This window comes from Aulostomus chinensis, chromosome 8 (genome assembly GCF_037954235.1).
Source record: "Aulostomus chinensis isolate RoL2024-O1b breed Wild chromosome 8, RoL_Achi_v1.0, whole genome shotgun sequence".
Classification (NCBI taxonomy): domain Eukaryota; kingdom Metazoa; phylum Chordata; class Actinopteri; order Syngnathiformes; family Aulostomidae; genus Aulostomus; species Aulostomus chinensis.
The window spans coordinates 6,076,352-6,099,931 of NC_141327.1; the positions used below are offsets into that span (position 1 = coordinate 6,076,352).

The 23,580-nt window shown below is 42.0% G+C and overlaps 1 protein-coding gene and 1 pseudogene across 4 annotated transcripts in view; both read right to left on the reverse strand.

The window, feature by feature from the left end:
• The window catches only part of LOC147256922 (endonuclease V-like), an 85,941-nt gene that overhangs the window by 17,022 nt on the left and 45,339 nt on the right, over window positions 1-23,580 (reverse strand). Inside the window, exon 9 of one of the 4 annotated variants that reach the window (XM_086210050.1) lies at window positions 2,752-3,174. The exons of 2 other annotated variants lie outside the window; for them this stretch is intronic. The gene's annotated coding sequence lies outside the window, so the exon portion shown is untranslated. Of the gene's footprint in view, window positions 1-2,751; window positions 3,175-3,832; window positions 5,503-23,580 lie in introns of those variants that run through there. One more of the 4 variants, XM_086210049.1, reaches the window with a different exon arrangement.
• On the reverse strand, window positions 744-2,468 carry LOC147256924 (E3 SUMO-protein ligase ZBED1-like; annotated as a pseudogene).

Genomic DNA, 23,580 nt, shown 5'->3' on the forward strand with positions numbered 1-23,580 from the left:
CTGCATCAGCAACTGAATGCATGTAGGTTCCCTTGGGAAAAAAAACGCAATGATATGCATACAATTTGTGCGACTGTGAGTACATGGCTCCTTTTTGTGGAGTTCCTCACATACGGCTCCAGTAGTTTGCATAAATAACATATATTCCCTCAGCTGAGAATCTGTAACGTTCATAGAGAATGACGTCAGGAAAAGGTAGCAGATCACTCCGGTCCCTAAATACTCTCACCACCCTAAGAGAAACTTGCGCAATAATTGCATTGTGGTCCACTGGACTATTCAAAATGGTGATGCCATTTTCAAAAGAGGTGGTTAGTAAAAGGGCAGCGCTTATTATAGCTGATTTAAGCTGAAACTCTGGACATGACCTGCTCTGGACCAGGTTAAGTTTGCTACATCAGTTCCCATGGTGATCTAGCCAGGTTAAAAGAGAGCCACCTTCGTGACATTGAAAACCCTGGCTTTAGTCTCGCTAACCCACTAATCTCGCTTCGTAGTACACCCCTCAGGACAGTACTGACTTTAAATGGTAAATAAATATCAACCAACAATTCAACACAAAGTGCCATTTTTACCGTCTAAAATGGTAAAACAAACAATAAACAGAAATGGTCCTTTGGCTGACCTAAATCCCTTTTATACTCCCAGTACCCTGAGCAAAAATCTCTGTTGTACATTAGGCTATAACAGTTTGATCAACATTTCAGAGCAAAAACAACAAACCCATTGGCCTCACAGTACCTCTAAGCCTTTTTCTTCTCCCTCTTTTTCAGCCAGTTGCTTAGACAAACTAGCCCGTTCACTTTTTCAGAGCTCAAGTCAGCTTTCCTTTTTATTACTATCTGACCTGCAAGTGAGAACAGCCTCTCATAAGGGACAGAAGTGGAAGGGCTGGTCAGGGCTCTGGTACACAGTACTTCATCATCTGAATCAGAGTCTGAAGACACTGAAGAAGAAGGAGACTCCTCTTCTTTGCTGGCTCCTGTGTGGGGTCTGGGGCATCTCTGACTGCTCCAGCGGCAGAGCCTCAAGGCTCATCCAAACCTCTCCTCTCTCTACCCTTGCTGGACACTTGAAATCCTTAAAGGATGGGTAAAGAACAGAAGCCATCTTAAGCCATTTATGGTTGAGTGTAGCTATGCGCTGGGATAGGTCCTTCATGAAGGCAGTCTTGAGTTTCACTATGCAGACTGTGTCCTCATCAGAGACCTCCATGGTGTGATGCAGGTGGCACAGAGCAGGTAAAACCACTGAACAAGAGACATATGTCTCACCAGCTCAGTCATAAATCTGCAGTGGACACAGACAACTGAGGAAAGAGATTATCATTATTCTACTAATTAAGTGTTAAATGCAAAAGCTTTTCAAATAAACAGCAACAATAAATCCCAGTAATAAAATAGTTTTGTGTACCTGCATGGTTCAAGGACAGTCACCAGCTTTTGCAGTTACACCAGTTCTGCTGCAGTCAACATGACGAGCTTGTGTTTCTGTCTGCCTAAAGCATTGTTTACAGCCTCTTGGTTATTTAGGAGACAAGATCATATCCAGCGTTGAATTCCACCTTGTGGATGCATCCCGTATGAGTGGTTCTTTTTCTTGCCTGAGTCCTGTTTGCTCCTGGTGTAGCTCCACTGTATTGGCAGGGCTTGTTTACAGTGACCCACTATCTCGCAACATTTTGCCAATGCATCAATAAACCCACAGACAGACAGCAAGGCTAACAGTGAGGGTTCTTTGCAAGATGTGAGCAACACAAGGCATGTGTTGGAATGGGAGGCGTCTTGCTGCAGTCATCATGTTTCGTGCACTGTTCTTTTGTTGAACTTCCCAAGCCTACATTTTGCAGACACATTTTCCAGACACAACGCTAAAAACTAGTGTCTAGTGCTTGTCTTCTCCACAGTCAGTGCAAAAGACTGAAGATGCCATTCCCCATCTGTGATATCAGCAACGCATGCCGTGACCGACGTAATACAGTTGCTTACAAAAGTCCAATGATCCCCAGTCAGAGCAACAAATTCGGCTTTCTGCAGTGCATCCAGTTTTGCTTGCTTTTCAGTGTCATAAAGCTGTGGCATTTTGCTCTAAATAGTCTTTCTGCACGGCAGCTAAAAAAGTTGGATCAGATGTCACGATCTGCAGCACATTTTCTAAATCCTGAGCTTCTACCACCTAAAGTGGTCTGCAGTCCAGAGCAATCCATTTCATCAGTGAATATGTGAGCTTGTCAGATGTCGACTATTTTTCCAGTCCAGTCATTTGGTCCAGTGCAGGCTGCCAACACCACTTGCTTGTACTCGGACCGGGACTGCTAGCCTTAAAAGCTCTGGTGGTTTTTGTGCTTGCTGCAACATGCTTTGAATTCAGGTGGTACTGAAGACTCGATGTGCTTCAGTGGTACACATTTCTTTTTTGCACAATTTGCACAAAACCTTTCTCTTATCCAAGCTTCCATCAGGCAGTTTTTAAAAAAAAAATGAAACTTGCCCACAATCAGTCTAAGCAATGTGTACACAAATACACACACACACACGTGCGCACACACACATATATTTAAACTAAAGGTAGTGCAGGTGAGGTAGTAATGACCTTCACAGAAAAACAACACTGTATAGTTCTGAATTTCTAACAAACAGGGACAAGAAAATGTTTTTGTTCATGTGAATATCTACAGCCTCCTAGCAGAGGCTCAGCTGCCCACCGGTGACTACCCCATGAGAAATGAGAAATCACTTGCAAAATGTCAGATATTAGCATCTCTTCACCCAGTGGAAGTGTAAAGGAATTACTGCTGTTATGACAGTTGACAGACAATAGGGGTTTGTATTACAACACACTTTATTTCATAATGTGTGAAATTCCAGGAGGTTTAGACGGAGAGGGCTCATATAAACATTCTGTTTGAGTCCTCTGTCCTACTGCCAGACTTTCTCAAGCTCTGTTTCCTTTAAATGAGTTTAAGAATTTACAGCCAAATTACAGCCATTTCCATGAATGGTTCGAGCAAATAAACCAGGCTTCATTGTGTGTACTTCCATTGCAAGATGGTACCATAGAATACACAGCAGTAAAAGTCAGCACAGATGAGAAGGAAGAGGCTGTGAACCCAGAAACACAACAGGTCGGTGCATGGGTTTGGCCATCTTGCAGCTATCTATCAGGAATGGAGACCTGTTTTGAGAAAATACCTTTGGTCGGACATGCTGTAACCATGCAGGATAGTATTGAACTTGTTATTGCTGTTGATGACAAGGATTGGGAATATCTGCAAAAATGACTGCGGTGGAAAAAGCTGCTGAGTGTCAGAAGATAAACATTAGCTCCATCTTAACTGAGTGAGGGGTTTCCAGCCCTGATTTTGTGCAATAACCCTTTTTTGAAAAAGACAAATACATAGTTTAATCTCTACGCAAGCCCACAGCTCGTACAGATCTCAACAGGCGAGTTCAACTTTTATTTTACATCTTTTCCAAGTAATTCTAAGAACATGGCCATCTTCAATCACGCCAAATCAGCCCATATGAGTATGTGAGGTTTGCATAGCAGATGGCTTGAGTGTAGGAAATTGCTGGGAAAATTTGTTCAAGTTGAGTATGTCCAAGAATCACGAAATAATAACAAGAATTATAGATGGAATTATAAAATTCAAAGACAAAGATGTACACAATGGCAAGCTATGCCATCCTAGTTGCACCTACTTGGACCAACTCACATATGTAGACTGCCAGTCTTCACTAGTTTAGCAAATATGTAGCTGTCTCAAGAAAGTAGGGTTTGAAGTAACAGGTAGTGCAACACTGCTGGCGAGTGCAACAACCTCAAGCGGCCAAAGATCATTTTTGCAATATTCTTGTTTTCAAATTTCCCTGTTTCCATCAAACAGTTTCCAATGCACTACTGCAAAAATGTGCATCAAAATTTGACAGTGGAAACGTGGTCATCTGAACTCCTCAGGAATTCCGAGCAGATAAAATCAGTAAACAGTGAGAAGTCCCAATTACCTGTAGACTGTCCATCTGTAGACAGCTGCTTACCAGCAACTGCTCTTAAGAAATGCACCTTCAAACTGACTTCTGATCGGGTCAGTGCCATACGATTCAATGGCATGTCTGACAGCCGTGTACCAGAGACAGAAGGTGATGCAGGGGAGAGAGAGAGAGAGAGAGAGAGAGAGAGAGAGAGAGAGAGAGAGAGAGAAAACGGCTGGGGTGGAACAGATGAGACAGAGACATGAGGACACAAAAACAAAAAAAGGAATAATAAGAAGGTTTGAGGACAGGAGAGGGCAGTGAGGATGACGGTGGAAAAACAGCAACATGGAGAGAGGCCAGAGGAAGGGAGAGAGAAAGGAGAGAGATGCATAAAAAATATGAAAAAAGGCTGCCTAACATTAAAGAACAGACTTTTTATGACAGCTCAGCGTTGACACTGAAAAGAGAGATGAGGAAGAAAGTCCTTTTGTTGCAACTTGTCAGTGAAAAGGATTGACACAACAGATCTACACGCTGCTTCCTTTTCCATAGCTGAGATTCAACTATGAAAGATATGTACTGTATTTTCTGTAACTATGCAGCATTATGTCATTCATAAATAACCGATAGTGGGAGGAGAGACGTGTGTGACGTTAGTTTGAAGTCAATTTCAACATCATCAACTCACCAACAATTCACACTCCTGCCTTGCCTGCAGTAAAACATCATATCACCGCGATGCAAATGAGCTGGAGTGGGTTTGATGCATGGAGCTGGATGTGGTATCTAGTACCAACACGGCCATTACAGCTTATGAACGGCCAGGGAGGCGAGACATTACACTGGGCTACGGTGAAAGACCCAGAGGCTGATGAAGATGCATGAGAGTGGGGGGGGGGGGGGGGCTGCTGTTTTTCCCACAGCATGTTATCAGCATCCATGATAGTCAATTGAAAAAATAAAGCCATATTCTTGTGAGTGTGTACACTCACGTAGGCATGAGGAGAGTATCTCAGGGGAGCAATGTGGAATCGGCGTGTGCGTGTGTTTGTGTGTGAGAGAGGAATAGCAAGACTGCAGCGACTGATGGGATGTCAGAATGAAGATGAGAGGCTGATGCTGCAGATAAGCATGTCATCATTCCAGATCTTTAACCTGTGAGCTGCATCCTTTATTTCCTCTGAGGTTAAGATGAATGTACTGTTAAGTGTGGGTGTGTCACAGCACTTGAGAGACAGACGACTGGCTGCAAATAAAGATGGATGGATCACTGGCGGGGAAGTAGCCATGGATTTTAGGATTACACAAGACAAAATCCCCAAATTGGTCTCAGTCCTTCGGATGCAGATAATTAAAATGATGCTGTTTGAAAAGTGTGTGTGTTCAACATCTATAATTCAACAATCAGGGAAAAACAAAAACAGCATGAGAGTTCAGCTATCTTGGACACCAACTTCCAGTTAACAGATAAGGAGATCAGACCTGTCCATCCTTGTGTCCCTGTCCTGAGAGGTGGAAGCAGGTGAGGCTACGAAGTGGTAAAAAAAAAAAGATTACAGAAAAGGAAAAAAAAATCCAATAAACTGAGGATAAAATGATGATGTATACTTGAAATCATACAAAAAGTGTCTGTCTGAATCTTCTACCGTATCTCAGGAGAAATTTACCAACATTTCAACAAGGACGGTGGAAACTGTTCATCAAAAGCTTCAAATTCCCACAACATGTGTGAATAGCTAAATGGGTGTGAAACATTAAAAAAAGAAAACCTAATGCAATGTATTTGATAGAAAGAATGTTATTGCAAACTCTACTGCACCCTCTTTGTCTATAGACTGGATACTCGTTGGGCAGGTCACTACAACCAAATTACTGGGTGTCAAATTAGATCATTTACTGTCTTATTGCAATCTCAAATTCTGGATATGTTCCATCTCCTTTTATGACTGATGTAGTTCAGTCATTGGTTTTGTTACACTTGGAGGACTGCCCAGTTGTTGAGTCAAGTGCTGCCAAAAAAACATCTAGAGAAAAAAAAATTGGAAATTGCCCAAAACAGAGAAGCCAGATTAGCTCTCAATTGCACAAAAATACTGTATATCAAGGCCAACTGTGAAGGCTAAGTGTCTCAGGCTTTTGATATAAAATATTTGTAATAATGGAGTTTTCTTTGGTGATAAAATAGTATTTTTAGGATTTTGTCATTTCAAGCACCGGCTCAAGCACGGGATCTTTCTGTGTGGAGTCTCCATGTTCTCCCTGTTCCTGTGTGGGTTCTCTCTGGTACTCCAGCTTCCTCCCACAGTCCAAAGACATCAAGAGGGGACCAGGCTGATTGATACTCTAAATTGACCGTAGGCGTGGCTGTGAGTGTGAATGGTTGTCTGTCTCTATGTGTTGGCCCTGCGATTCACTGGTGACCCGTCCAGAGTGAACCCCGCCTCTCGTCCAAAACCTGCTGGGATAGGCTCCAGCCCCCTGACCCTTAACAGGATAAGAGGTAGAAAATGGATGGATGGATGGATGGATGGATTTTGTCATGCGCACACTAGACATCAAGTGCACAGGTCATCTGATCGGCCACATACAAATTGTATAATGGTTTCTTCTGCCTGGAATATTCTACTTATTCACACTACACCAAGAAAAAGTAGATTAGCTTCCAAGAAGTCAATAAAATGTAATGTGACAAGTTTTATAGATGTTATGAAGCCTGGATGTCTGATAACAGCTTTGTGGCTAAATATTGATGACATTTTAGTCTGGTTGTTATCGTATGTTTTTTCATATGCCATCATATCTATTTGTGCTTGTTTTGTTCTTCCTGTTTTTGTTTGCTTTTTAAAACCTGTTTATTTAAAAAAATATTTATTGTTTTATTGATTGTTATTGTCTGAGTGGACCCCAGGAGAATAGCAACCAAATTGTATAGGCCAGGGGTCTGCAACCTTTTTTATTAAAAGAGCCATCTCGCCCCCTCTCTCGCCAAAGAAAAACAGTCTGGAGCCGCAAAACACAACACAACTTATAAACTTTTAAAAGTTTTAATATTATTTGAAATTTTCCCTGTAACAAACACTTACGCAATGTTAAAACCACTGAATAAAACAAACAGAAGTGCAGTGTGCATGTGTGGGCCGACTCTGAAATAAATAAAAGTGAACTATGCAGGCATATTTGAGTCCTGCCTATCTTTTTTCTTTGCGGAGAGGCATTTCTCTCATTTTCTGATCAATTTGCCCTTTGTTTTTGAAGTCGGAAAGAGATGCTCTGGTATTTTTATGAACATTTGTTTGATGTATTCCCGTCTGGGAACGGCTTACCTCTCTTCACGATCTCCTGAGCTGCCACACAACCAGCAACTGTAGTTGACTGTGGAGAGGTGATCCACCTCTTGAACGTATGTTTGCTCTCTTCAGCTCTCCGTTGCAGTTCTGAAATTGCATTCTTTCGCTCATCTTCGCTTGGGTATTTTTCAGCGAATGCTGAGTGCTTGTTTTGAAAATGTCTTTCAACATTACATTTTTTGTTGTTCGATTTGTTTCCACATATCAAGCACACCGGTAATCCAGCATTGTTAGCAGTGAAGGCAAATTCATCTGTCCATGCAGAGTTAAAGTCTCTTTTTTCGTCTGAGATTTTTCGTTTTTTACTCATGGTTACTGAATGGGTCGCACACTCAAGAAGCCGGCTGCAAGCAGAGGCGAGGGCTATAGACGTTGATGTGACGCATATTTTAGTTGACAAATTATTTTTAAAAAAAGTTTACAAAATCAGATGTTAAAATAGGCTATATAACCGTAGTAGTAGATCGAAGCGAAGTAAAATCTGGTCAACTGGACGTAAGTTTATCTTGAAGACGTTTCACCTCTCATCCGAGAGGCTTCTTCAGTTATAGTGAAGAGTGTGGAAACTCCAGCTTATAAACCTTTGTGGGAGTGGTCAGTGCTATTGTGGTGGAAACGACCCTCCCGAGACTCACCTGGCCTCCCCAAACGACAGTCGTTGTGAGGTGTCAGGGAGTTTCAGGGGTGGTCGTTAGGGAGTTTCACCGACCACTCAGATGCTAATGGGCTGTGCTGGCAGCAGCCGTTCCACATGGGTCTTTCAGCTGAACTCTTTGGGGAAGCTTTGAAAGGACTTGGTTGTAAATAGGTGAAAGGAAATGTCGCAGTCCACCTCCTCTGTTCAAAGTTGGTTTCTCTATCCTGACGTGGATGGCTTCTTTAACTCCTCTTTCAAACCATCTGTCCTCTCTGTTGAGGGTTTGGACATGGTCGTCCTGGAAGGAGTGGCTTTCCTCCTTGAGGTGGAGGAAAACCGCTGAGTCCTGTCCTCCAGAGTTGTCTCTTCTATGTTGGGCCATGCGCTTGTTGAGGGGCTGTTTGGTTTCCCCTATGTAGAGATCAGTGCAGGCCTCACTGCATCTGACAGCGTATACCAGATTGCTTTTCTGGCTGTGAGGGGTGGGATCTTTGGGGTGAACCAGTCTTTGTCTCGGAGTGTTGTCTGGTTTAAAAGACACAGGGATGCGGTGCTTGTTATAGATTCTCCTTAATTTCTCAGAAACCCCTGCCACATAGGGGATCACTATGTTTTTTCTCCTGCCTTCTTCATCTTCCCTCCTCCTGGAGCTCTCCTCCTTTCTGTACCTGGAAGAGGATTTTACAAAGGTCCGGTCTGGGAAGCCACAAGTTTTACAGGAAACCCACCCACACTGACCAATACATGCTTTTTGACTCTCACCATCCTCTGGAGCACAAGTTAGGTGTCATCAGGACGCTGCAACACCGAGCGGAGACCATCCCCACCAGCGTCCAAGGCCGGAAAAAAAAAAAAAAAAGAACAGCAGCATCTGAAAAGAGCACTTAAAACTTGTGGCTTCCCAGACTGGACCTTTGTAAAATCCTCTTCCAGGTCCAGAAAGGAGGAGAGCTCCAGGAGGAGGGAAGATGAATAGATCCCACCCCTCACAGCCAGAAAAGCAATCTGGTATACGCTGTCAGATGCAGTGAGGCCTGCACGGATCTCTACATAGGGGAAACCAAACAGCTTCTCAACAAGCGCATGGCCCAACATAGAAGAGACAACTCTGGAGGACAGGACTCAGCGGTTTTCCTCCACCTCAAGGAGGAAAGCCACTCCTTCCAGGACGACCATGTCCGAATCCTCGACAGAGAGGTCAGATGGTTTGAAAGAGGAGTTAAAGAAGCCATCCACGTCAGGATAGAGAAACCAACTTTGAACAGAGGAGGTGGACTGCGACATTTCCTTTCACCTATTTACAACCAAGTCCTTTCAAAGCTTCCCCAAAGAGTTCAGCTGAAAGACCCATGTGGAACGGCTGCTGCCAGCACAGCCCATTAGCATCTGAGTGGTCGGTGAAACTCCCTAACGACCACCCCTGAAACTCCCTGACACCTCACAACGACTGTCGTTTGGGGAGGCCAGGTGAGTCTCGGGAGGGTCGTTTCCACCACAATAGCACTGACCACTCCCACAAAGGTTTATAAGCTGGAGTTTCCACACTCTTCACTAGAACTGAAGAAGCCTCTCGGATGAGAGGTGAAACGTCTTCAAGATAAACTTACGTCCAGTTGACCAGATTTTACTTCGCTTCGATCTACGATGACCTGGATGAATGAGAACCTACACAGACAACCGTAGTAGTAGTAAATAAAATGCTAAAATAATAATGTATAAATAAAAATTAAATTAAGAAATAACCGTTATTCATTTTCATTTAAAAAAAAAATCATTTTCATGTTTTTTTTTGTCGACGCCAACGGGAGCCGCAACAAGGAGGCTGAAGAGCCGCATGCGGCTCGGGAGCCGCGGGTTGCCGACCCCTGGTATAGGCTAATCAGGATCCAAAAAAGTATTAAATAATTTTCAAACAGAGAGTTGATCAATAAAATCCTAGCCACAGTCTTTAGTCATGGAAATGTTGATTATTTACCACAACACAAAAACAAGTTTTGAGGAATTCTCTCCTGTTGTTCTGATATGATGTTAAGAATGCTAAAAAATAAAATCGAACATGAAATGAACACTGGTCAAAAATACAGCCATAATAGTGCCATATAGTATTTCCTGAATAGTTGAACACACCGTTCAGTGTTGCACAACAAAGCTGAGGTGGGTATCTCACCTCCACCTCCAGTCAGTGGGAAAGGCCTCTGAGAATGTTAATCCCACGCCCGAAGAAGCCTCGCATCCCTGCTGACTCAAACACCTTCCTGGCAGGAGCGCTGGGGAACTTTCTGAGATGCAAGGCTGGACTCCAGGCACTCAATGAAAGCAAAAGCGCTGGCAGTGTCTGCCCAATCCCTCTTCCTTTAATAAACAAAATCTAATAACAATTGTTCGTAGCATCCCGTCTACCTTGTCCAAGGCTGATGTGTCCTCATTACAATAAATCTGCCTCAATTGATTTATGTTACAAGCCTCGGGAAAGAAAAGGAACATTGATTTTCTGGTTTACAGCGAGCATGTGAGAAGCTCCTGGAGTGGAAGACAGCAAGACACCTGGGCGGCAAGTTGATGCAGGAGATGGTATTTTTGTGGGAGCCTGGTTTGAGCGTGTGTGAGTCATTACAACTCAGATGACAGGTGGTGTCAGCCCAGTCCCCCATTAATCACATAAACATCACAAGGCTGCTGACAGCAGCGATGACGTGATACACGCTTTTTCTCTGTTTTATAGAGAGAAAAAGTAAAGAACACCACACAAAAACCAACTCCTTATCCCCTTGTTCCTCTGAAATGAATCCTAAATGTTCACTTTGTGGAGACACGGCTGTGTTTCTTTACGCAAACAATTGTATGATGAGAGGATCTGAGCGAGCACTGACAAGAACAGTGTCCGTTAGAATCAAAAGCGGTTCGAAGTTTAAGAGAGAATCCAGGCTACAGATGGTAATTGTTAGGATTTTATCAAAGTTGGAGCAAGTAGTTGGGGTTTTAGCCTAAACTCTGTCAGGGTCTAAGAGCAGAGGATGTTGTAACCTTGAAGAGCTGGAAGATGTGGCCTAAAAATAAAATCTCAGACATATTAACAACAAAAAAAATTCCAACTTTAATCGATTTTTCTCTGTCCTACTCAAAAGCAAACAACAGATGACAAATAAATGGCTCAGAACAATTCTTTACCTCATTCTTTTTTTTTACTTTAGGGTTTAAGTGCATTCTGACAAGCCAAAAACATGCTTGTAGGTGAAATGGCAGACCACGCCATTGTAAACACTTTAAGAACTTTTAGAAAGTTTTAGAAAGTTTTCTCTAAGTATATCTTATTATCATCTATCCATCCATTTTCTACTGCTTATCCTGTTAAGGGTTGCAGTGGGCTGGAGCCTATCCCAACAGCCTTCGGGTGAAAGGCGAGGTTCACCCTGGACGGGTCGCCAGTCCATCACAGGGCCAACACATATAGACAGACAACCATTCACACTCACATTCATACCTACAGTCAATTTAGAGAATCAATTAGCCTCGTCCCCTCTTGATGTCTTGTGACTGTGGGAGGAAGCCGGAGTACCGGAGAGAACCCACGCAGGTACAGGGAGAACATGGAGACTCCACACAGAAAGATCCTGTGCTGGAGCCGGGACTCGAACCCAGAACCTTCTTGCTGTGAGGCCACAGTGCTGACCACTGCACCACGGTGCCACCTATATCTTATTATCATATCTTATATTGAACCTGGCAACGACACAGGACCCTTCAAACTTTTAAGTTTAAAAGGTGTCATTTTTGATAGAAGTAATAAAATAATGATAAAAAACACTCCTCTGCGTGCCTCTGCTTTAGGTGCTGGAATAAAATTTTTCGTGCTGCTTCCTTTGGTTGCAACAGCTTTTGAACCGACCTTAAAGCGAGCACTTGTCTGTTCTAAGTCTGACGCAAGAAAACCAAACCAATTCCATATAACAGATGTAGCAACACCTTACCTTGGTACAGGATCTGGCTCCCCCCCGTCCCCCCATTGCTGCCATGTTTGTGAATCTACAATTTAGGTGCGCCCCGCTAATGTATCCCTGTAAAGTGTTGCAGCGCATTAGTTACGCTTTTGACCCTCGCATGTAAAACAAATGATATTTATTTTTCCGCCACTTTAGACCTCAATTTGACCCCCTAAACACGCTCAAAAACGCATTTATTCTTCATATTCAAATCAGGTCTGGTGAAAAGAGCCAAAATGTTCTCCTCAGCGCAACCTAGGAATCTAAAAAGGGGCGCCATGGGCCATAGGAATGTCATAGAGACATCAAACCGAAACTCAGTTATTCTTCTCATCAAGACCTACAAACCATTAGCTGAAATCCCTGATCTAAATCCAATAGGATCCACAATACAAACATGAAAGTACAACTTTGGGCCAATTTTGGACCCCAAACAAACTCTATATCCTCCTAGGGCATTAATGGTATCGCAGCTCCACATCAGACATGTTGACAATACCAAATATGCTTAGGTAGAAAAACAAAACTAAAACATTAACAATATGTAATACATGTTCCCAAAGTAACGCTTCACCTGTGACTCTGTTCATGGCTGTCCTTGGCACAGATGGTATTTACAACAACAGTGTTTTGACTGCGTTTTACCTGTCAGGCTTTGTTAACTTGCTCAGATTTTGCTGATTGGATTGTTTTCTCTTGGTTTACACATTTCTATTACAGGAATGTTGCATATGCACTTACATTGTGTCCTTTTCTGTCTTGCAATCAAGAATCCAGGCATGGTGTTTTATTTTTGAAAAATTGACCAGATGCACTATGCCGGGCAGCACGGTGGTGCAGTGGTTAGCACTGTTGCTTGACAGCGAGGAGTTTCCGGGTTCGAGTCCCGGCTTGGACTTTCTGTGTGGAGTCTCCATGTTCTCCCTGTGCCTGTGTGGGTTCTCTCTGGTACTCCAGCTTCCTCCCACAGTCCAAAGACATGCAATAGGGGACGAGGCTGATTGATACTCTAAATTGACTGTAGGCGTAGCTGAGAGTGTGAATGGTTGTCTGTTTATATATGTTGGCCCTGTGATGGACTGGTGACCTGTCCAGGGTGAACCCCACCTCTCACCCAAAGGCTGCTGGGATAGGCTCCAGCCCCCCCCCCCCCCCCCAACCCTTAACAGGATAAGTGGTAGAAAATGGATGGATGGATGCACTATGCCATTTATTTGGGGACGTCCTATCTGGCTCAATCTGCTCTGTGCAGGCACTGTCAAAAAAAATTAAAATGACTTGCCAGGTCTTTATTTAGATGAAATCAGACATAAACACCTGTGTGAAAAGCTCCAAATGTAGTTTAAGAACTGAGACCATTCAAAACAATGTACTAACATCTACAGTACGGTTGATTATAAACCAAACCACTAAAAATGTTTGATGCTGCAGTAGTAACTCTCTCTATTGGTTTTCACATGATCAGACATTGTAATAATACTCTGTGCACTCAGCTGTGGTATTTCTGCTTAAACAAGGACATTAGCTAATGCAGCGGTCCTTCAATGAGACCCAAGGAACATCTGTGTACACATTACTGACAGAATGTGGCCACATGTGGCCCAGACCAGGTCTGAATGTGGTTGCAGTTATCAGATCTCAGGACGCATTCAGGACTTATCAAGTGTGTGTGCACCTGGTATCAAGGCTGTCAACTTGCAATCGGATTACACAGGATAGATCTTAAAACCAGGTGTGCACGGAGCCTTACATTTGTGATCATTAATTTTCAAAGGCTTTCTCTTTTTTTCCCTTTTATTTTTTTAATTGAAGTTTCACAAAAATTGCATACCCTTCCCTGTTTCTAAAAAGAGATTTTTGCTTGTCTTGTCCAGCAATGTCAAATGACAACTGGACGATTACTATACTTTTTACATGCAAGTTTAAATCTTTCAAAAGGGGTAACTAATGAATATATGCAAGAATATTTTAATTGGCAAGCATTTATGAGGTAGATAAAAACTTAAACTTCATGTTTGTTGAGTCTGGAGGAGCCAGAGCTCCCCCAACCTGTCTCCAATGACAGGGCGATCACTTTCACACTGTCACTTGACATAATGAGAAACACGCGCTGAAGTCTTGCGACCCTCCTTCCACTGTCAGATGACCAGTTGCGAGCAGCTGATTGGGCTGTGATCGGACTTTGTGCCTTGTACACTGCACGTTTAACAAAACCTGATGAAAACTATATTTGGGCTGAATTTGAAATGTCACACAGTTCAAAAATCCCCCATATTTACACCACACAGAAGCTAAGAATGGACAAGGCAGTTCAGAAAGTTCAGGAGTGATTTTTGTTGGAGAGAGGACCTCCTTGATAGGCTTTGTGACTTTGCAGATGATTCACTTACACTGATAAGCAAACAAAAAGGGAAAACATCCCAAAACATCATTAGGCCTCTAATATCAAACCCGATCAATAGTTAGCCTATTGATCGATATGACAAATTCTAGCAAATCTAAATGACTGTAAATGACAGGCTAAGCTCTGCATCTATTCCTGCACTCAGAACTAAAGATAACTGAGGCAGGAAGTGAGTCATGACAGCTCGCTATATATTCACCTTTTACTCATAAACAAACACCATCTTTCCTCCCAGTGAGTTGAAAGAGATTTCATCAGTATGAAAACCCTTACTACCCCCCACTGACATGATCCAGCAGCAGCAGAAAAAGAAAAAAAAGTCACAGGAGAAGGTCAAAGCATTATGGGAGAGCGGCGAAAGAGACAAGTGAGCACTCGATTGATTAACTTGTCTTCCGTGTCTCTACGGCTTTGAGTCACCTACAGACCATTTTCCTGGCATCCTGTGAACACAGCAGTGTGCCATTCAGATCTATGGCGTGAGTCAAGCCTTCCGACACAACTGCCGCGAGGTGTGATTTACAGTCACGTGGCTGCTGGAAATGACGGAACTGTGACCACAGGGCATGTGTGTGGGGGGGACGGGCAGGTTATTTGTGATGTGGTGAGATACTTTGAATGTTTGAGCTTTAAAATAGAATAAAAGATGCAGAGATTAAAAAAAAGTTGTTGTTTTTTGTTACACCACACCCGTATCATAGTGAGTAAGAACCCACTAAAATGAAAATACATTAATTTATCTGATTTAATTCAACTGCTTAAATCTTCCCCTGCAGTATCTTAAAAGAATGCTCAGAGCTATTGTCTTATCTTGAAAACAAACTAAAGTTTGCTTGTTCTCTTCACTGGACGACCTCAACCCCACCCTTTCTTCCCCCTACCCACTTGCCCTTTCCCCATCTTCTCATCTCTAATTCCTGAGGTTCAGACAATGTTCTTGATATCACTGAGGAGCGCAAGGGGCTTTTGTGTCAGTGCGTATGTGTTTGACGACGAGGGGGCTGTGATGAAAAATGAGGCAGGTGGTGGCAATTTATCAACACTTGAGCGGCACATGGTGGCGCTCTGGCAGAGAGAGGCGAAGTATAACGTAATGCTAAGGTTTTTTTTCTGTGTGAGGCCAGGCATGATGAAATGAATGCAGTTTCTCCTCCGCTGCATCAGACAGAGAGGATGAGGGAGGGGAGGAAGGGTCTGTCTATGCAGGCTTCCTCATCAGGCATCTTTTCGCCTGCATCAACTTCATCCTCCTCATTCCCAACACCCCTCACCCTTCCTTTCTTTCAAAGAGTCAGTCTTTAATGGTATGTTCTACAAAAATGTACACCGCCTGCTTTTACTCCCTCACTCTTTTTGTCTCTCCTTTGCAATTTGTATCTCTGTTCGTGTGGAAATAAATGACAATAAAATGGTGAATAGAAACATGGGATAAACAGGAAGAGAAACTCTTTCACACCCCAGTGATGCCATATCAACTCTCCTTGCTCCCACCAATCCTTTAACTTTCACACCGTCTATTGATTTATCTTCCTCCTTTTAAACCCCTTAAATCAGCATAAACCAACACACTCCACACACACACACACAAACACACTCACTACAGCCATGCTTACATTTCCTGACCTTTTTGAAATTTCTCCCCCCTATCATCTTATCATGTCTTACAATCCACTGCATAAAGCAATATACACACACATTCATTGTAAACACAAACTCTCTCTCTCTCTCTCTCTCTCTCACACACACACACACACACACACACACACACACACACACACACACACACACCCCCCCCTTGTACTACTCCGGCCCTCAATGCCTTCAGCTGCCTCAGGCACAGTGCAACTCTCCACTAGGAGGGTCAAGTCATAAAAAATGTGTAAAAAGACAAAGATAAAATGAACACCAAATGTGTTGAAAAATTAAAAAAAAATACAGCTAATTGAAAAATACTCCATCTGTTAACAGCTCATCAAAAAGCAGTGCGTGCCAATGATCTCACTGCCAAATAAGGGTGGAGTCACAGAGCAATTAGAGACAGCTGAATTCTAACCAAGCACAAACATTAAGGCGAAGCTGCGCCAGCAAAACTGGAACAAATGAGGAAACAAATGGTGAACTAAGGACAGATAAGAAAAGGGAAACACAGAACAAAAGACGATGTGCCTGTAAGGACTCTTAAACACAGAAAAATATCTTCATCTTCACTCCAGCTTTGATTTTGATGTCACATTGACCAGGGTGTTGGGAAGTTGATTCTCCTGTCCTGATTCCTTGGGCATTGCCTGCAATGCGGATACCCACTCCTCTGTAGAGTACGGGTTAAATGCAGAGGATACATTTTTGTTGTAATCGCTACTATGACCATAAAGACTTTCTTCTTCATGCTTCAAGAGAGGACATAAACTGAGGAGGAAAAAGCACAATAAACTGCAATGAAGCAGTGACATTTAAGCTATTCTGCACTTCACACTCAAACAGGATGTGATAAAACCTTTCTGACACAAGGATTCAGGGATTTGAGGACAAGAGTCCAGTGTCGTGTACCTGCAGTGTGGGCTTCTGACCACTGTGGGCTAGTGCAACAATTAATCATGATTAGACATCCTCAGAATTAATAACTTTCCATGTACTCTTTTAAGAACTAGAAATACTGTACAGTACATGGTTGCATCTCAAAGTGAACTTGACCTTTTAAAGCACAACACAAAGTTTTTTCTGATCATCCCGGAGTCCCAGTGGACACTTGTGCAACATTTGAGGCAATCTCAAAGTATTCCCTTAGATACTGTGTTCATGTGAGGTGATGTGATTTTTGGCTACCAAAATATTTTCGGTTCATATTTGAGTTTCAGTGGACACTCAAGCCAAACTTCAAGGGCCCTATTTAAGCAATCTATAGTGCCAGGTGGTTGGTGGATAACATGATGTATGCGCCATGCGTTTGGGGTGCGTTCAGCTCTTTATTTTGGTATTTAGAAGGCACGTGATCACAAACCACGGTGCAAAGAGGCTGTTATTAGACACCTAATATTTCATATAATGTATGTTTCAGGTATGAAATCACTCCAACCAATCAGAGTGCCTCATTTCATTCCATTTATAGCCCAGAGTGCCAGGCGTGTGGCTATTTTAGTGGCACATGCATTACAGTTGGGGAGAAGTGAGTGCTTGAAGCTCGTCTGAAGAGACAAACCTCCTCCTGCACCAGTCGAAGGCTTGCATGCATGTCTTATTTGTATATGGGAGCAGTAGGAATCCACCAAACCCATCAGAGGTGAAGGCATGGGAGGAGCAGGCAGCCGAAGTTTCAACATTGTTCATCAATACTGCAGCACTACATTGAAATGCCACACATCTGCATGTCTGATTGATTGACCCTGTGAATAGCACTTCATACATAGGGCCATTGACCAAAGAACAGCCTCTTCTTGGTCTATCGAGCAAATGTTCTGAGCTGTTCCAAAATATCCATGCACCACGGTGGAAGCAGATGATGCCTCATTAACATATTTAAACACCTGTCAGTGCAGGTAGAGTGCAAGTTCATTTGTTAGTGAAAGGGTGAGGGTGCTTAGCATGAAAACTTCACATGAAACAGTGAAATGCTTGCTGTGGACTGAGCACCAGCTTCTTCTACATGGAAAACAAAAAAAACCCACACGTTGGGTTTTGGGGTGACTTTATAAAACATCCTGCTGATGAAGAGAGTCAACAGATCAGATACAGACGGAGTGAGAGAAACGCACTGACCTCTGTGTGTGTACGGCGTGCACGTGTGTATAGGAACTGCATTAACACAGAGAGGAGAGACGCTGTAGCCGTGTGATAATAAATTACATCAAAACTTAAACTTAAGCTTATCAATACTCTGGTCTTAAATAGCTCAGCCATTTCATACCATATGTCATTGCCCACCCATGTGCACCCAGAATTTTTGCCACGAAGAATTTCAGTACTGGAATTACTGGAGTTACTGGAGGAATCCTTTCAGCCCAAGTGTGAGGAGCTTGTTTATACACAAGGAACTATTGAAACATATAAGCCTCGGGAACACACAAAGACAATTTTACCTGCCTGGTGTTTTAATATATGCAATGTTCATCACCTGAAGTATGCTAATATTTTCTAATCAACACTTGATATTTAGTTATCATGGAAATATCATTAATTTTATAGGTATTGTGCAAGTGGTACAGAATATGAATATCTGGAGTCAAATATCGGGAGATATTTTGCTCAAAGCCAAACATGTCAACTCCTGGTTGTGCCTGATGAATAAAATAAAGGCTTTACATGAAGCTTTATTAGTCATAACTAAGAACTGCCAAGCAGCATGCAAAATACCAACAAGTAGGAGATAATTACAGTGGGTTTTTATATTTTGGGAGTGATACAAACACCCACATACATACTGAGACCACTGGAAACCTGGCAACAACACAGTACCCTTCAAACTTGTAAGTTTAAAAGGTGTCATTTTTGATAGAAGTAATAAAATAATGATATAAAACACTCCTCTGCGTGCCTCTGCTTTAGATGCTGGAATAAAATTTGTCGTGCTGCTTCCTTTGGTTGCAACAGCTTTTGAACCGACCTTACAGCGAGCACTTGTCTGTTCTAAGTCTGACGCAAGAAAACCAAACCAATTCCATATAACAGATGTAGCAACACCTTACCTTGGTACAGTCTCTGGCTCCCCCCCCGTCCCCCCGTTGCTGCCATGTTTGTGAATCTACAATTTAGGTGCGCCCCGCTAACGTATCCCTGGAAAGTGTTGCAGCGCATTAGTTACGCTTTTGACCCTCGCATGTAAAACAAATGATTAAAAAAAAAAAAAACTTTCATAAAAAACACATCAATCGATATATCAAGCAGGTCTATATAACCTTGTACACAATCTAACCCCCTCCAGACAAATTTGGATTTTTGATTTCAGGCTGTTCTCTATGCAAGAGGAGTACAAAATATATATTGTGATTTACCTCTTTTTTTACAATTGGATCTACATCAGGAAATCTAGGCCCACAATTATTTTACTAGGGCCTGAGCCCCAAAGAGGGCGAAGACCCTATTGTATCTGTCATGTTTCTTTCTTCTTTCTTTATTTTTCCGCCACTTTAGACCTCAATTTGACCCCCTAAACACACTCAAAAACGCATTTATTCTTCATATTCAAATCAGGTCTGGTGAAAAGTGCTAAAATGTGCTCCTCAGCGCAACCTAGGAATCTAAAAAGGGGCGCCACGGGCCATAGGAATGTCATAGAGACATCAAACCGAAACTCAGTTATTCTTCTCATCAAGACCTACAAACCATTAGCTGAAACCCCTGATCTAAATCCAATAGGATCCACAATACAAACATGAAAGTACAACTTTGGGCCAATTTTGGACCCCAAACAAACTCTATATCCTCCTAGGGCATTAATGGTATCGCAGCTCCACATCAGACATGTTGACAATACCAAATATGCTTAGGTAGAAAAACAAAACTAAAACATTAACAATATGTAATACATGTTCCCAAAGTAACGCTTCACCTGTGACTCTGTTCATGGCTGTCCTTGGCACAGATGGTATTTACAACAACAGTGTTTTGACTGCGTTTTATCTGTCAGGCTTTGTTAACTTGCTCAGATTTTGCTGATTGGATTGTTTTCTCTTGGTTTACACATTTCTATTACAGGAATGTTGCATATGCACTTACATTGTGTCCTTTTCTGTCTTGCAATCAAGAATCCAGGCATGGTGTTTTATTTTTGAAAAATTGACCAGATGCACTATGCCGGGCAGCACGGTGGTGCAGTGGTTAGCACTGTTGCTTGACAGCGAGGAGTTTCCGGGTTCGAGTCCCGGCTTGGAATTTCTGTGTGGAGTCTCCATGTTCTCCCTGTGCCTGTGTGGGTTCTCTCTGGTACTCCAGCTTCCTCCCACAGTCCAAAGACATGCAATAGGGGACGAGGCTGATTGATACTCTAAATTGACTGTAGGCGTAGCTGAGAGTGTGCATGGTTGTCTGTTTATATGTGTTGGCCCTGTGATGGACTGGTGACCTGTCCAGGGTGAACCCCACCTCTCACCCAAAGGCTGCTGGGATAGGCTCCAGCCCCCCCACAACCCTTAACAGGATAAGTGGTAGAAAATGGACGGACGGATGGATGGATGCACTATCCATATTGGGGACGTCCTATCTGGCTCAATCTGCTCTGTGCAGGCACTGTCAAAAAAAAAAAAAAAAGACTCGCCAGGTCTTTATTTAGATGAAATCAGACATAAACACCTGTGTGAAAAGCTCCAAATGTAGTTTAAGAACTGAGACCATTCAAAACAATGTACTAACATCTACAGTATGGTTGATTATAAACCAAACCACTAAAAATGTTTGATGCTGCAGTAGTAACTCTCTCTATTGGTTTTCACATGATCAGACATTGTAATAATACTCTGTGCACCAAGTGTGAGGAGCTTGTTTATACACAAGGAACTATTGAAACATATAAGCCTCGGGAACACACAAAGACAATTTTACCTGCCTGGTGTTTTAATATATGCCATGTTCATCACCTTAAGTATGCTAATATTTTCTAATCAACACTTGATATTTAGTTATCATGGAAATATCATTAATTTTATAGGTATTGTGCAAGTGGTACAGAATATGAATATCTGGAGTCAAATATCGGGAGATATTTTGCTCAAAGCCAAACATGTCAACTCCTGGTTGTGCCTGATGAATAAAATAAAGGCTTTACATGAAGCTTTATTAGTCATAACTAAGAACTGCCAAGCAGCATGCAAAATACCAACAAGTAGGAGATAATTACAGTGGGTTTTTATATTTTGGGAGTGATACAAACACCCGCATACATACTGAGACCACTGGAAAACACAGAGGAGGTCACCAACATTTATCCTGACTCTGAACACCTGTGTAAAATTCACAGCAGTACCCAGCAGTCCGTATTTGTGTTGGTCTGGACCATTGTGAAGGCCAATCTGACAGAGAACGTTTCATCCCTCGAGCCATGCCTCCAGTGTTCCTGAAAATTTAACTAATCTCTCCTCTTCAATTAATAATTTTCTTTGTTCAAAATTCAAATTTATTCAAATTGTACTTTTTTTAAAACCTCCTTAATGCAATTTCAGTAAAGATTTCTGAGTTTCAAATTACATTTGAATCATGGACCGTGAAGTAACACATGGTCTGCTAAGCTATGTAGACTTCAGAGGTTTTGAGGAGCACCTGAATGCACCATGAAGTCCCCTGTAAAGTGATGCAGATACACATTTGGTTTTTAAATGTTTATGACTTTACGCAGTGATGTGAGACCATGGCAAAAATGTAGATGTTGACAATGTTATCCTATGAGAGTTGCTTGGGACAGAGAGTCCCGAATATAGAAAATTAATTTGTTACCGGTTTAATTGTTGCAGTTGAACACAAATAAATCAACAAACCAGAAACATGGAAGTCCTTTCAAGTCTGTCTCAAGTCTCTCTTTTCATGAATGCCAATTCCAAGTCAGGTCTTTTTTGTTAATATTAATCAAGTCTGACTTAAGTAAGGTCATGAGAGTCCAGGGCCCCTCCTCTGATATGAAACCTCCACTGTCTCTGCAGCTCAGTCCTCCAGTTAATACAAATGCTCAATAGCAGCTCCAGCAACAAGTGGTCCTTGTACCACTATAATATATTTTTAATTAGAGAGGCTGCTCCCAACAGGGCTCATCAGTACAACCTTGGACAGACTGCCTCCACAACATTTTCCATGACATTTGAACAATGTGTTTGAAAGGGCAGACAAGTTTGTATAACAGCATGAAGTTGATTGAAATAATCCCTGCATTTGGAGACCTAACTTTTAATTAACTCACACATAACTGTGCTAAAATGAAATACATTTTCCCCCACGGTAGTAACAGTAGTTCCCCCTAAACTGGATTACCTCGCATGACAGAAAAATAGACAGAAAAATAAGATACATAAAATATAAGCCATTTTGAATTCCTGTACAGAGCATATATGTATGTGTATTGATTGATGTCTACTAATCTGTACATATTCTGTTTTCCAGCAAAAATTTTGTTGAAATGACATCAAAACTATTTCTCTTACAGAGAAATTCAAGAAAAAGTTAGAAAGGTCAAACCCCACTGCTTTATTTGAACTCCGCTGCAATGAAAACTTGGTGAGAAATGCTGCTCAGGAGAAATGATTTGCAATGCATCCGTAGGGCTCCAAGTGCAAAGAAAATACATTACATTTTTCCTGTTTTATAGGTGAAATGTACTGAGTCCTAGTGCACACTTCATTCTTCAAAATATGGGTTGGCATTAGTGTGTCCTCTGTTGTCCTACCCATTACCTGTAGGGTTATGAATCAAATCAATAGTTTTTCTTTACAAATTGCAAACTCCAGTTCCAAGTATTGATATCACAAACTGATAAAATCATAGTGAGAGTAATGCATATTATAGCAGCTATATTCTAGTGTGTTACTGTTCAGTAGGCAACAAAGGAACTTACATGAACTTTATGTTTCCACATGATATCACAGAGCTACATTTAGTGTGCTCATTAACAGTGTACAACTGTGAAATTTGGAAAATAACGTTCTAATATATCACAATTTGACTGAGTTTGTACACTGAGTGAAAATTTACAATATGATGGACATATTCCACCTTGGTGGCAGTGTTGTGTAGCATAGATCTACCCTTTTGAAGCTCTCGGTCAAGGTTGAGTTCACACTGAGGAAAAGGAACTATTTCACAGTTCATAATCTATAAATCACAGTCGCTGAAAAAGCGCTTGTTCTCTTTCATGATAAGCTGTTATATAAGCTGTTTTATTCAATAGAACATCCGTCCATCCATCCATCCATCCATTCATGCTGAGGACCCAATCATGACCACAGCCCACTACAGAATCAGAGATAACTTTTAAACTGTCCATCAACCAATTTGAAAACATAATGTGTCAAGAGGATCTTATCATGCAGAAAAAATAAAATCTGCATTACAAAAGAAACAAAGAGACTTTTCTGAACCACAGTTCCATACTGTGAACGCCAGTCACACCTCGCTGCGTCTTCACTGGCTGGAGTGTGTGGAGCATGCTGGTGCGCTGCATTGCTGTGTTGTGAGCTTGGGCAGTTTGGAGTCTAACTCTTTGGGCTGTTTTCATGTGTTCTTGTGGCGTTCACCTGGATAATTCTACGATATCTGCCGTGAGTGA